This window comes from Hyaena hyaena, unplaced genomic scaffold, assembly GCF_003009895.1.
Source record: "Hyaena hyaena isolate Hyena2069 unplaced genomic scaffold, ASM300989v1 scaffold_178, whole genome shotgun sequence".
Lineage (NCBI taxonomy): Eukaryota > Metazoa > Chordata > Mammalia > Carnivora > Hyaenidae > Hyaena > Hyaena hyaena.
The window spans coordinates 1,402,811-1,417,322 of NW_024080807.1; the positions used below are offsets into that span (position 1 = coordinate 1,402,811).

The 14,512-nt window shown below is 38.9% G+C and overlaps 1 protein-coding gene and 1 long non-coding RNA gene across 13 annotated transcripts in view; one reads left to right on the plus strand and one right to left on the minus strand.

Moving 5' to 3' along the window:
- The window catches only part of EPB41L2 (erythrocyte membrane protein band 4.1 like 2), a 222,382-nt gene that overhangs the window by 10,051 nt on the left and 197,819 nt on the right, over window positions 1–14,512 (plus strand). The window lies entirely within an intron of this gene.
- LOC120237233 lies at window positions 2,802–3,260 on the minus strand. Its single transcript, XR_005529900.1, has 2 exons — window positions 3,057–3,260; window positions 2,802–2,978 (listed from the first exon to the last, which is right to left on the minus strand). It is a non-coding gene; the product is annotated as an uncharacterized LOC120237233 (long non-coding RNA).

The following is a 14,512-nucleotide window of genomic DNA, read 5'->3' on the forward strand; positions in this document are numbered from 1 at the left end:
GAGCAGCGAGTCAGGAAGAGGTTAAGCTTACCCAGAGTCGTCTAGCTCCATAATGGACCTTCAGGCCCAGCCAAGGCCTCCTTGTGTGCAGAGCTGTTCTCTCTGCTCTGGGTTCTTCTGCAGCTAATGGAGTTGCCAATTGAATTTTTCTTGGAGAACTCAGGAAGCCTGCCAAGTTTTGTAGCCAGAGGTCTGTCCTGTAGCTCTCATCTTTTTGTATCTTGAGCCCTGAAGGTAGACAGAGCTAGATCTTCCAAAAATAGTTCAATAAATGTGTCAACATTTTAAGATACTGTTGAAAAAACAGGGAAGTCGAAGTCCTATGGGATTCTTGGAAAATGGTGCCAAATGACTTCCCTTAGTATTTGAAAAGCAAATGTGGCAGGGTCATATGCCAGCCAGTGGTGCATATTCACCCTTTGTTTTTGGAGCCCTTGTTCACTCTGATAACCCTTCACTTTTCCCCAGTGTGCTCTGTTGAATTGCATTTGGACTCTGGTAGAAAAAGCTGCTGGATGAACCCCTTCCTTGAAAAAATTTTTTAATCCACTTCTCTTAAGGAGAAAAAAGGAAAGCTCTCGTTTTTCTTAATAACATAAATAAAAAAAAAATTGTGGATAGGAAAGGTTAAAATGTCATGAAAAGAGTGGAGCCTGTCCACTGACAAAGGAATCAAGAGTTTTATCCATGAGCTTGTAACTAGAACTGGTTTTGGATCTTAGCCACTAAAATCAACATCAGTAAAGCCTGGGTCTTAATTTCCTTAATGCCAAGATTGTCTGTTTTAAATTACGCACATATGGGAATCCGAATACATTTGTCCTCCCCCCCACCTGCAAACAGACAAATAAAGGTATGTGGAAGATATTCTTAGCTTTTGCAGCCCTGCAGTGGGGAGCTGTAGATGTGGGCAGCATGTGTGGTGCAGGTGTGGCTCCAGCTTTTCTCCTAATTGCGGCCAAGTTCACTTTCATCCCCAGTGCTGCAAGCTTAAGTGGAAAGACTTGAAGGCAGATTTTCGAGCATTCGGTAGATCCGTGATCTATGTGTTACTTGCTCTGTGCAGCACACGTGATAGCAGTGAAGGATAATGTAGCTCTTTTTTTAAGACCTTTTTGTTAGATTTTTTTCATGGTTTTACTGTTTCATGTTTTTACTGTATCTGATTATCTATTGAGATGATTTTTGGCAGAAGGAATGTACCATTGTCAGTTACAGAGAAGTGTCCTTTTTAAACTTTTTGTTATGGAAAGCTTAAGATATTCACAGGTGAAGAGAATGGTAGGATAACAAACCCCAGGTTCCCTCACCCAGCTTTGACACAGCCAGTAGTGTTTCATCTATAGTTCCCTTCTGTGCCTGATACTGCCCTTCCCCCAGGATTATTTTGAAGCAAATTCTAGACATACTATAGCTTCATTTGTATATAGGTAAAATATTTCTGCCCTCCTCTTTTTGGCATGCACTTTCTAGTCTCCAGAATAAAGTTCATGTTCATTGCTGCATTTATAGGACAATAAAAATTAGTTCACTTGCAATATGCATAGTTGTCATGTTTTTGGAATAAATACTGAATATTGTTTTGATCAGTGAAAGCAGTTTTGTGTGAATGCAGCATTGTGGACATAGGAAATGCTTTAGCTAGTGCTAAAAAACCCCAAACAATTTCTAAACCAAATCAGAGCTGATCTTCAAACTCTAATATATTCTCTAGGTAATGTTGATGTTCTGCACGGTTTTTGTTTTTCATGGTTCCTATGTTTACACCAGACTTCAATGATTTTAGATTTTTCTTTTTTCTCCTTTCCTCCTTCCCATGCGCCCTCTCTTTCTCTTTCGTTCATTCTTTTGCTTAGCATAGTTTAGTTGGCAATATGTTGGAAGTAGACCAAGCGAAACATTTTTTTTCAGCTGACTGAATTTTAATGTGACTACACAGTTATTGTAATGTCAGATCAACCTTCCATGTGTATGGTCTATCTGGCAGTGTAGAGGGGAAAGTGCATGCCTCAAACATTGGTCATATTTATAAATCAAAAGTTTGGCATTATAGCTGAAGCTGACAATCACTTAATAGTTGAAGGGCTTCTCCTAACTAATACAGGCAAGATTTCTAAGGGAGAGGTAGTTTATTTTATATTTTAATTTTTACTTTTAGAGAAAATACAACAGCTTAGTATATTTTCTTTGTAAAGTCATTACATGTTGAATTAGTTTAATATATACTTTATTGAAATATAGTCTAATTATTTTCTTTGTAAAGACATTACATATTGAATTAGGAAATATTAATAATAATAGATAACATTTCTTGAATACTTAATGTGTATCACATACTGTTCTGTGAGCACTTTGGCTTAGTTTTTTCACTGAATCCCCACAGTAACCCGTCTGGTAGGTACTGTTTTTCTAGGTTTCCTGTAGAAAATTGAGTCACCACAAGGTTAAATAACTTGCTCAGGGTCACTTAGCTAATTAATGGCAGAGCGGGGGTTTGAACCCAGGTGGTCTGCTTCCAGAGCCTGCAGTCGTAACTGCTGTCCTATATTATCCCCAAATTCCTTCTTCCTACCCTTTTCCTACTTGCATTCTTCTCCCCAGGGAGGAGAACCACAGCCAGTACTACACTATTGCATTAGTGTTTAATTTTAATTTGATCACCAGGGGTAGATTTCATACAGAAACTCGAAAGCAGTTAATGAGAACTACCCTTGTTCCTTTACTGGCTTTAGTTATAAAGGAGAAAGTGGGGAAAAGTGGAAGCATACAGAAAGTAAGTCTGTCGGTCTTCTCCCCCACAGTTTTTTGTTTTTTTTTTTTTAAATGGAATGTTGAGTCCATCTGGAATGTGGACAAGTCATAGAGGAGTTGCTAAAGTCAGTAGTTCACAGTGCCACTGAACGATCAAAATCCTTGTCTTCACTTGAGTACCTTGGAAGCATCAGGAATGTTGGAACTTCGGCCATCATTGATCTGTCCTGAAAAGAATAAATGTTTGTGGGAGTTTGTCTTGGGTCTTTAGTGACTGGAATTTTAACAACCCAGGTAACCGATACTTTTTTTTGCCTTCCTTTTTTCCTGAAAGGAGCAGAGGGTAGAAGGAAAATGGTTGTAGTGCCAAGTCCCAGCTCACCAGTTACTAAGTGACACTGGGGAAGTGATGATGCCACTTGTTTGTTTCTTTAATGGTTCAGGTGCCCCAATGAAGGCCTGATCCATATAAGGTGTTGTGTGTGGCTCATTCATTTGTCTCTGTGGAGAAAGTAATTTAAAGTCCCCTCTCTTAGGGGCGCCTGGGTGGCTCAGTCGGTTGGGCTCCTGACTTTGATACATATTGTGATTTCACTGTGGGTTCTAGTGCCCCGGGCTCAGTGCTGACAGCTCAGAGCCTGGAGCCCGCTTCAGATTCTGTGTCTCCCTCTTCTCTGCCCCTCCCCTGCCCACCCTCTGTCTCTGTCTCTCAAAAATAAAGAAACGTTAAAAAAAATTAAAAAAAGATAAAGTGCCCTTTCTTAGAGGAAAAACATAGACAAAGGATTTTGGTAAAACATTTGATAAAGCTTTCATGGTTATCTTTATAACGATCTTGGGAGAAAACTGTTCAGTGGTGGGAAAAATCTGTGGTGGTGATTGTTACTGAAATTTTAGCGTTGGTCATCTCCTATCTAAATAAAGTATTTTTTGCCAGTGCTTTTTATGATGACAGACAAGGACTGCTTGTCTGATCAGATTTACAGATTTCACGGATGTTTGCAGGAACCTAGTGAGCTGTATGCAAATTGGTTAAATTAGTAAGATGAAATTTTTTGGAAATAAAATTAAGTCTGCCTAATTATAAGCCCCTTGAAAGGGTTCTAAAACAGGGCAGTCTTGGCCTTCTTTTCAATGTGAATGAAGATTTATTAAAAAGTAGTAGATGCGTTTGTGTTCCTCAGTGCTGACTTGGGGTCTTACCACTGCACTGAAATCGCTCTTTCCCAGGTAGTAGATGACCCTGTTGTCAGATCTATTGAATGCTGTCTTCCCCTGTATTACTTCTGACACTCTTGACGCAGCACTGTCTCTGAAATTCTCTTTTGACATGTTGCAGTGCTTTGTTCTACTACTTCCGTTCTTTGAAGACTTCTCTGCCTGTCCCTTCAGCTTTTCCCTGTATCCTAGGTTTCTGTCCTTTGACTCTCTGCTCTAATTTTATGTGACCCAAGACTTCATCTGCCATCATAATCTGTTGACTCAACTCTCTTTCCAGGCTTAGTCTTTCTCACTTAGCGGTTGTCTCTACCAGTATCTCAAAGGATGTTTTTAAATGAAAATTTGAAGGGTGGAAGTGGGCTGTAATTGATTATTCTGTTTTGACTTGGAACGTATTATTCATTTTTAGATACTTCACGTAGTATGGACTAAGTATATATTTGTTTGATAAAAACCAGTGGAAGATTAGACAGACGGAAGCCTTGTGCCTGGAAGGGTGCCTGGGATGTTGAGGTTAGGGGAAGCTATACCAACATGAAGAACTGGCTGTTTGAGATAACTGAAGGGGTAAGACTTGCTGGGGTCGGCAGCTTGTTGAGGTGTTTTGAGAGCAGTCTTTTGAGCGTTGACTTTCCACTTTTTTCTTTCTTGACAAAAGGTACCGTAAGACATAGATTTTATATCTTGGCCCTTTTATCAGTATGGAAGTCTGTGTGTGTTTGTAGGCATGTGTGTACATAAAGAACAGAAACAAGCTTCACAAATTAGGTCTTAGCTTTACCACGCGTAGTTCACTCTGAGATTTTCTTTCCTGCATGATAATAACAACAATAATAATAAAAATGCTGGTCACCGATTTACTAACTTGATTTCACAACTCAGGAACGTGTTTGAAAAACCCATTTTCCGTGGGTAAAACTGAGATCTGGAGAAGGGAAATTTCCTTTCTGGTATGAGAGGAACTTTTTGACAGTTGGAGTAGGCAGAGGATGGAGTGGGCTGTATTAGAAGGAAGTGACCTTCCCAAGGTTTGAAGGACCTCTGCCAGAGGCTGCTAATTGCCCGTTGGGAGGTGGGAGGAAGATTCACAGGGTGGGAGGTTGGACTTTGGGGCCATCACGGTGTTCTCCAGGTCTCACTTGGTGACTTGCTGAAATTTTCTGACAATTTCAAGATGAAAAAATACTAATTCTAAATTTATTTGTTAATATTCTACTTTAGGTAAAAAAATGTATAACTGTTTTTTTTAGACATTAGTCATTAGACAAAATGACAATTTTGTCATTTCCTTTCTTTTAATGAAAAAGCTTTATTTGGAAAGTTTTAAATATGTATGAAAGCAAATTGAAGGACACCTGGGTGGCTCAGTTTGGTTGAGCATCTGACTCTTGATTTAGATCCCAGGGTCATGGGATCAAGACCCATGTTAGGTTCTGTGCTGAGCATGGAGCCTGGTTGAGATTCTCTCTCTCTCTTAAAAAAAAAAAAAAAAATTGAATAGTATGCTGATGACCCTACCTACCTCCTAGCTTTAACAGTGATTAACTCGTGGCTAACCTTTCTTTTATCTGTATCTCTGTTCACTTCGACTGTAACTATATTATTTTGAAGCAAATCCTAGGCATCTTGTTCCATCTACATGTATTGCTCCTTTTTAAAGTTTATTTATTTTGAGAGAATGGGGAAGGGGCAGAGAGGGGGAGAGAGAGAGAGAGAGAAAGAGAGAAAGAATCCCAAGCAGATGCTGCATGCGTGGAGCCCTACATGGGGCTCAAACCCACCAGCTGTAAGATCATAACCTTAGCTGAAATCAAGAGTCAGATTCTTAAACCGACTGAGCCACTCCGGTGCCCCTGTAAGTATTTCTAAAAGCTATGACTTGAAAAAAAATCACAATACCATTATCACACCTAAACAAATTAATTTTTAATATCATCAAATATTCACTGTTCAGATTTCCCATTGTTTTGTTTTCTTTCAGTTTTTTGTTTGAATCAGGATCCAGATTAGGTGTATACATTGTGATTAGTGATTCTCTTTATAGGCTGTCTCCTTTCCTCTTTTTATATTTACTTGTAGTTTATTTTTTTTAAGAAATTGGATTGTCCTGTATCATTCTTATTTTTTAGTTTGCTGTGGCATAGTTTTTTTTTTTTTTTTTAAGTTTGTTTTATTTTTGAGAGAAAGAGCACATGCACGTGTGGAACAAGGGAGGGGCAGAGAGAGGATCCCAAGCAGGCTCTGCGCAGACAGAGGATCCCACATCCAGGCTCCCAACTCACATTAACCGTGAGATCATGACCTGAGCTGAAATCAAGAGTCTGACACTTAAGACACTTAACTGATCAAACTAACTGGATACTCCTTCCCCTCCACCCCCCAACCATGGTGTAGTTTTAACCTGTTCCTGTTTTGTAAATTGATAGTTACATACAGAGGCTTTTTATCAGCTCCAGGTTCAATTAAAAGAAATTTTTTTTTTTTTGCAATGAATGTTTCATTGGTTCTGTTATTTCTTAAAACCACTCAAAGAATATACGAAGACTAATTGTAAAGGCGATTGGATTCCTTACTTGGTTCTTCATTTTCTAAAGTCATTCTAAGCCAAATTTCCCATAAAAACAGATGGAACCGCTTAGAAATTGGGGAAGATCATAATCCTCTGCAAACACCACATCCAAATTCAAATTACACAAGAGTCTCTCTGGTCCAGCTTCCTTTTCAAAAAAGAAAGGGAGAAAGCAGATGCCTTCGTAATTTCCACAGACCACAAACCAGGTTTTCAGTTAAAATGGGACGTTTTACAGTAAAATCAGTCTTGATTTTTCTAGCACAACATGGAAACATTTCAGTTTTGCTAGTTAAATTTCCCACCCAGTAAGCACGTATTGTTGGTGACTACGGTCCCCTGCCTGCCCCCTCCCTTGGTGGTTGCAAGTAAAAGGATAAAAGTGGAAAGACAGCAAGTCAGAAAGCGACTGATATATGCGGAAAATCAAGTAAATGTGTTCTGTGGTGATCACTTTTTATCATGGGAACTTCAGATGCACAGGTAGAGAGCACAGCGTAAGGAATACCCGTATCCCCGACCCAGTTTTCCCCCTCACGCTTCGTGCACTTTGTGAAAGTTGCATTTGGGCTCACACTGCTGTTCACCACAATCTTCTCATGTTGTGAGGCTGTGGCAGAGGCCTTACATGCTTTCTCTTGTCAGTATTGCTAAACCTTTTGCTAGATTTTATTTTACTTTACTTTGGTTGGTATTTATTATTTTAGGTGGTAGGTGAAAAAGGTTCTGTAATTAGGTGAAGAGCTTGGATCAGACTTCATTTCCTGCCTTTTTTTTTTCTTTTTAATAATGGAAGTGTATACAGACACGGAGTAGAATAATAATTATTACCGTATGGTCAATTTTGTGACCTCTATGTGCCACCAAACGGCCTGTCCCCCTGTACCTTGCTGGGTTGTTTTAAAGCAAGTCCTGGATATTGTATCACTTCACTTGTAAATACTCTTTTATATGTCTGTAGTGGGTAAGCATTTGGAAAAAAACAAAACCACAAATCCATTGTCACATCTAAAAATTTAATATCTCCTTAATAGCAAATATCCAGTGAGTGTTGTTCCCATTTGTTTTATAAATGTTTTTGTGGTTGGTTTGTTCAAGTCAGGACCCAAATGAGGTCACATTTGGTTTGGTTGGTATGTCTCTTAACTATCTTAGTATGTAGTTTCTTTTCTCTTTCTTTCAGTTTCCTTATTGAAAAAAAATTGTGTTGTTTCTTTAGAATTTCCCACATTATGGACTTTGTTGATTGCATCCCTTTGGTGGTTGTTAATATGTTTCTCTTTTATGAATAGCCTCTTAAATTGGTAGGTAGGTCTGAGGCTTAATCAGAGTCAAGGTTGACTCTTTTTTTTTTTTTTAAGTTTATTTATTTATTTAGAGATAGAACCAGGAGGGAAGGGGTAGAGGATCCAAAGCGGGCTCTGTGCTGACAGCAGAGAGCCTGATGCAGGGCTCAAATCCAGGAACCACGAGATCAAGACCTGAGCTGAAGTTGAATGCTTAACCTACTGAACTACCCAGGCACCCCTTGAGGTTAATTCTGATGGTGGTGGTGCTCTAGAGAATCCTTCGTGCAAGTTTATATTGATATCTTAGTGCATTTCCTCAAGAGACCTAGTGTATGGTTGGCTGACCTCTTGGCATTAAGTTTGATCAGTGGGTTTAGGTATTGGATCTATCCATTGTAAATTTCCCATCAAGCTTTTGCCTAGTGGGTTTTTAGCAGCTATTGATGATTATTGCCTAGATACTTTTCTCAATACATTAACTTTTTACCCTGTTTTTTTCCCCTCTGTAATTTAAAATAAATTATAGAACTCATGATATTTCATTCCAGTTTCTTTATTATGTATTTGTAAAAAGATACGGACATTTTCCCATTTAACCAGATCACTATTATTATATAACAATCAGTTGGTGATTGGCAGTGATTCTCTAATATTATGTAATATCTAGTCTGTTTTAAAATCTCTTCAGTCATCCCTGTGACATTCTATATAGCTTATTTATTGAACCAGGATCCTATCAGAGAGCATAGACTGCATTTGGTTATTGGTTTTGTCACTTTAAGTCTTTTGTAGTCTAAAATACCTCTTCCCATCCCGTGCCGTTTTACTGTTTTTTCATGACAGTGGTCTTGGGAGAGATACAAGTGGAGGCCTTTTTATTTTTCTGGGTTTGTCTGATTGTCTCCATGTGTGGTATTCAAATTAGTCTTCCATACTCTGTATTTAATCTAAAGTAACATGTAGAGCTACCTGCTTGGTTAATTAAGAATAAACATTTTTGTTAAGAGTATCTAACAGCCAAGTGTGTGTTTCGTAGGACATCTTATCAAGAGCCATACAATGGTTTCTCACTTTCATAGCTGAGATGGATTAAGATGGTGACTGGTCTTGGGGCACCTGAGTGACCTGAGTGGCTCAGTTAGTTGGTTAAGTGTCGACTCTTGATTTAGGCTCAGGTCATGATCTCATGGTTTGTGAGATCAAGCCCCATGTTGGGCTCTGTACTGACAATGTGGAACCTGCTTGTGATTCTCTCTCTCCTTCCCTCTCTCTGTCTCTCTGCCTCTTCACTTCTGATGTGGGTGCACGTGCTCGTGCTTTCTCTTTCCTCTTTCAAATGAAAAAATATTTAAAAAAAGGTGACTGATCTCCTCATTATAAAATTATATTTTTCCATGTGAGTATGACATGTAATCTGGGAGATGTGAGACTTAGGCACCATACAAACATCAACTTCCTTTTAAGTCTTTCATCTAAATGTTAGAATCTATTGGTGACTGACTATCCTCTGAATCAGTTATCTCATTGGGGATGGCAAAATAATAATAAAATGGGATTTTAAGAAATTTGTGATCAAATACACATAACTGAAATTTACCATGTTAACCATTTAAAAAAATTTTTTTAAATGTTTTATTTATTTCTGAGAGAGAGAGAGAGGTAGCATGAGCATGAGAGAGGGAGATACAGAATCCAAAGCAGGCTCTAGGCTCTGAGCTAGCTGTCAGCGCAGAGCCTGATGTGGGGCTCGAATCCATGAACCGTGAGATCATAACCTGAGCCGAAGTCGGATACTCAACCAACTGAGCCACCCAGGCGCCCCCCATCTTAACCAGTTTTAAGTTTACAGTGACAATTGCTGTTCATTTTGCAAAACTAGAACTCTGTATCCTAAAATGGGACTTTTAAGTTTTATCATTACCTCAACTTCATAAACTTGCAGTTTTCTTTGCAAAAGTGCTTTTCTTCTTCAATATGGGCTATTTGATTGCTCTGAAATACAGTTTTTATTTGAAGTACAGGATAAACAACTGAATTTCTCCCTTTATCACATTTCAGAATAAGCCATTAGTATAATGCTTATCTCATGTTTGTTGTTTGACTTTCTCTGTTTTGAGTGTCATTGTTGGCTTGTGAATTTTTGTATAGTCCTTGTATTTCAGTCAAGCACAGTCATTCAGTTATTCTTTTAATGTTCAAATTGTCCCAGCTTTGGCCAGTGGGAACCCCTTTCAGTTGGCTCATGAGTCCTTTTGACATGATCCTCCCAGACTCTGGAAGCAAGGAATATGTTTTTTAAAAAGCAGTAACATTTCTTTTGGAGAATAGGGTCAAATCTTTATTAGCCATAGCACATACAAAAAAGCTTCTGTCTTATAGAAAAGTGCCATAGAGCAGAGTAAGATCTTGATACCAAAGTCCTAATTCATCAACATAATGGGAAAGCGGCGTGAAGTTAGGTGATCCCTAAGGTCTGTTCTCATTTTATGTTCTGTGATCTTTTACCATGTAAACAGTTGTTTTACTATTTGGGTTTTATTGGAACAAGATATTTCCCATTTTTTTAAAGTTGATTGATTTGAGTAATCTCTACATCCAACATGGGGCTCAAACCCACGACCCTGAGATCGACAGTTGCATATTCTTCTGATATGTATGATGAATGAATATCATCCAGGCTCCCCGGAACAAAATATTTCAAGAGTGAATGTTGTCAGATTTTGTCTTGAACAACATCTTTATTACTTTCTTCCTATTCTGATAGTCTGCTTCCCGGCCCACGGATTAAAGGAATGTGAATTTGGAAAAGCAAGGGTTTCAGCATATTTCACAGTTACAGAGTCCATCCTCAGGAAGTGAGAAGGTGTTTGCATCCTAACCTTTGCCTTTTATTCCAACATACCGTGACTGAACATTCCACGTGGAGGCCAGCCTTGTGATGCTGGGTCAGTAAGCCGCCGCCGGTTTCCTGCAGACACCTTTGTTTCCTCTGATTGGGGTAAACACATGACGTTTCATCAAGAATTTAAATGTAAAACTGAATTTGTGAAGAACTGTTTTGTACATCATGATACTTATGTCATGTTTCCAAACCTCTGGGACATTACTGTCTGACCTTTTAAAAAACATGTGAGTTTTCTAAATTGACTTGTCTTTTCCCATTATAGAGTTTAATGTGGAGAGCTGTCATCCCCTAAGCAATAATTCTTTTCAGTTTAGTAGATTTTCTTTTCCAGAATAAATGTGGCTCAGTTTTATCATTATGCCCTCTTCTTGTTAAGTATTAAATATGAATTGCCGGTTATTTTTAATGCTTTGAATATTTACTGAATGTTGGGCAGAAGTACGGATAATACAGCTGCATACTGTGTTGATAAAAACAAAATACTGTGCCTTGAAAAACCATTTCTTCTTTCAGAAGAAAGAGGTACTATGGAATTCTATATTTATTCATCAGTGAGTTAAGTTCTAGAGTAAATAAAAGATTATAGTGTGTTTTACTTAGAAGTATTTCTTTTCAGCCTTAGGCATGATTGGTTTGTAAAATAAGATCATTTTTGTGTCTATAAGAAGACCATTAATTTTTTTTTCACAAAAGCCACCATTTTAAAAAATACGTGAAGTTGCTTTAACTGCAGAAACTTGGGGGTATCAGAGTATGTAGTAAATAAAGTTCACTCTCTAAATTTTCCAGATGGCGACAGCAACTGGAAGAATTTGATTTCTTTCTTTCTCATTCGTGATATTAATGAATTGTGAATTAGTGCAATTGAAATCTGTAGTGGACTGTCCATATAAGACCATAAAGGCTTGGTGTCCCTTGTATGAGAAATCCCAGTGTATATATTTAGAGAGGTAGTTATTGTCTCCATCACTGAAGCAAAGGATTTGAGGCATCATATAGGGGCTGTATATAGTAAAATTGCTTAAGTAAAAACAAATTGAGGTCAGGTGAATTATAAATAAAAGGTAAATATTAAAATGGAGATCTGGGGGTGCCTGGGTGGCACAGTTGGTTAAAGTGTCCAACTTTGGCTTAGGTCATGATCTCACGGGTTCATGAGTTCAGGCCCCACTGACAGCTCAGAAACTGGAGCCTTCTTCAGATTCTGTGTCTCCCTCTTCATCTGTGTCCCTCCCCTGCTGTGTGTACACTCTGTCTCAAAAAGAAATAAACATTAAAAAAAAAAATGAAGATCTGCCCTCCAAACACTTCTGTTCTTGAACGTATCTAACCTGTAGCTGTAGACTATCATATATTTTTATTGATATTCTGTTTCTGTGTTTCTTTGTGTGTGTTTTATTTTTATACAAGAATATTTAAGGAATACAATGCTTGATAAAACCACTGCTCTTCTCTGACATGACTGCTGGAAATTATTAAAGATTTTCTTCCATGAATAAGATCCCTAGATGAGGCCAAATTTTTATTATTTTTATTTTTTTAAAATTTTTTGGAGAGAGTGAGTAGGAGAGAGGGGGAGAGAGAGAGAGAGAGAGAGAGAGAGAGAATCTGAAGCAGCTCACGCCCAGTGTAGAGCTGAATGTGGGACTCAGTCTCAATGACTGTGAGATCATGACCTGAGCCAAAATTAAGAGTTGGACGCTCAACTGACTGAGCCACCCAGGCGCCCTAGCCTTTTAAAGTATAAAGATAATTATCATATTAACTTTTTTCAAAAATGTTATGTAATAGTTGAGCCTGATATATTTTTTTTTTTTAAATATTTTTATTTATTTCTAGGAGAGAGAGAGCGAGAGCGTGAGCAGGGGAGGGTCAGAGAGAAAGGGAGTCACAGACTCTGAAACAGGCTCCAGGCTCTGAGCTGGCAGTCAGCACAGAGCCTGACACGGGGCTCAAACCCATGAACCGCGAGATCATGACCTAAGCGAAAGTCGGATGCTCAACCGACTAAGCCACCCAGGCGCCCTGAGCCTGATATTTTAAAAAATAATGAGCCTTTATATACTTAAAGGCTTTTAAATGTTTATTTTTTGAGAGATGGAGGGTGGGGGAAGGGCAGAGAGTGAGGAGAGAGAGAATCCCAAGTATGCTCTGCGCTGTCAGCTCAGCCTGATACAGGACTCCATCTCACAGATCATGAGATCATGACTTGAGCTGAAATTGAGTCAGATGCTTCACTGACTGAGCCACCCAGGTGTCCCTGTACAGAAATTTCTAAAGTACTCATAGCAGTGTGAATTGATTTATAATTGGAATTTGAAACCAATTCTTTTTTTTTTTTTTTTTTTTTTTTTTTTTTTTTTTAGTATTTATTTTTGTGAGAGAGCGGGAAAGAGTGAGCCTGAGTAGGGGGGAGGCAGAGAAAGAGGGGAGACCCAGAATCAGAAGCAGGCTCCAGGCTCTGAGCTGTCAGCACAGAGCCCAACACGGGGCTCAAACCCATGAACTACGAGATCATGACCTGAGCTGAAGTCGGATGCTGAACCAACCAAGCCACCGAAGTTACCCCTGAAACTGAATCTTGATACGGAGAAGACGAATGACCATCTGACAACTGATTTTCTACCCAACACTGACTGACTCATCCTTACTTCTTTCCTGCCCCTCAGTGGGAAAAGTGGCCTCCTTCCAGTATGAGGATAAGTCAGCTCCTCCCAGTTGAACCCAGGAATCCTGTCTCCATCGCTTTTGGCCTACTCAGAGATATCCCATTAAGGAAGTGTTAACTGCCCCCTGTCTTCTTTCCTTTCCTTGAGACAATAGTTCTGAACCCTAGTTGTATGTTAAAATTATCCAGAGACCTTTGGGAAAATAGCCTTGGCCCCAGTCCAGATCATTTGTATCAGAATCTTAGAATCATAGAATTATAGGATTAGAAGAAATAAAAATTTGATTCTGTAAGGGGACCTGGAAACGTTAAGGGGCTTTTTTCTTAAACCAATGCTTCAAGTTAATCTAAAGACTTGGACCAAAAAGTCAGGGATTTGTAGTTCTTCTCCACAGCGAGTTCCCATTCATTTCCCATTCATTACCCCAGATTCATTGAATTCCATCCATTTAGTCTCCTGATTGCTTGTCATCCTCTTAATCTTCATATCTCAGTTTGATTCTGCCCTCTATGCTAGTATTATTTTATCACATCTTCTCCTGTTGGTAAGATGCTCTTTGATTATGCCTGCTCAGTAACCTCTAGCAGCCCCTGCTGCTATAAGGGGAGTCAAAATGAGCAGTCTTTGTCCCTTGACACTCCCCAATTGGATCCTATGCTCTAGCAAGAGGGTTCGTCCCTGTCTTTTGTATAGCTCTAGGTTTTTCTGCATTTTCATAACCTGTATCTAGAATTCCTTCCTTCTTTCACTTTGCTTACCGGTTTCCTATACCACATCACAGAATGTTGGCTCCGGAAGATTTTAGCAGCCATTTAATATAGCCTTTTCCAGTTAGAGTTGAAGAAACCGAGATCCTGAAATGTTAGATATTCCCGCACTCCCAGGCCACAGAACAAATTAGCTCGCTTCAGACCCAGCTTATAAGTCAGGTCTCTGTTCACTTTTCACATCTGTTTGAAGATGCAACTCGAATTGACGCCTTTCCCTCAGACTCTGTAAAAGAGTCTATTCTGGCTTCCAAAAAAAGAAAACCATTGGTGCCATTTATTGTATCGTGGCAGCTTTTTGTTTCTGTTGTAATAATAACGAACAAGGATATTGCTGACTT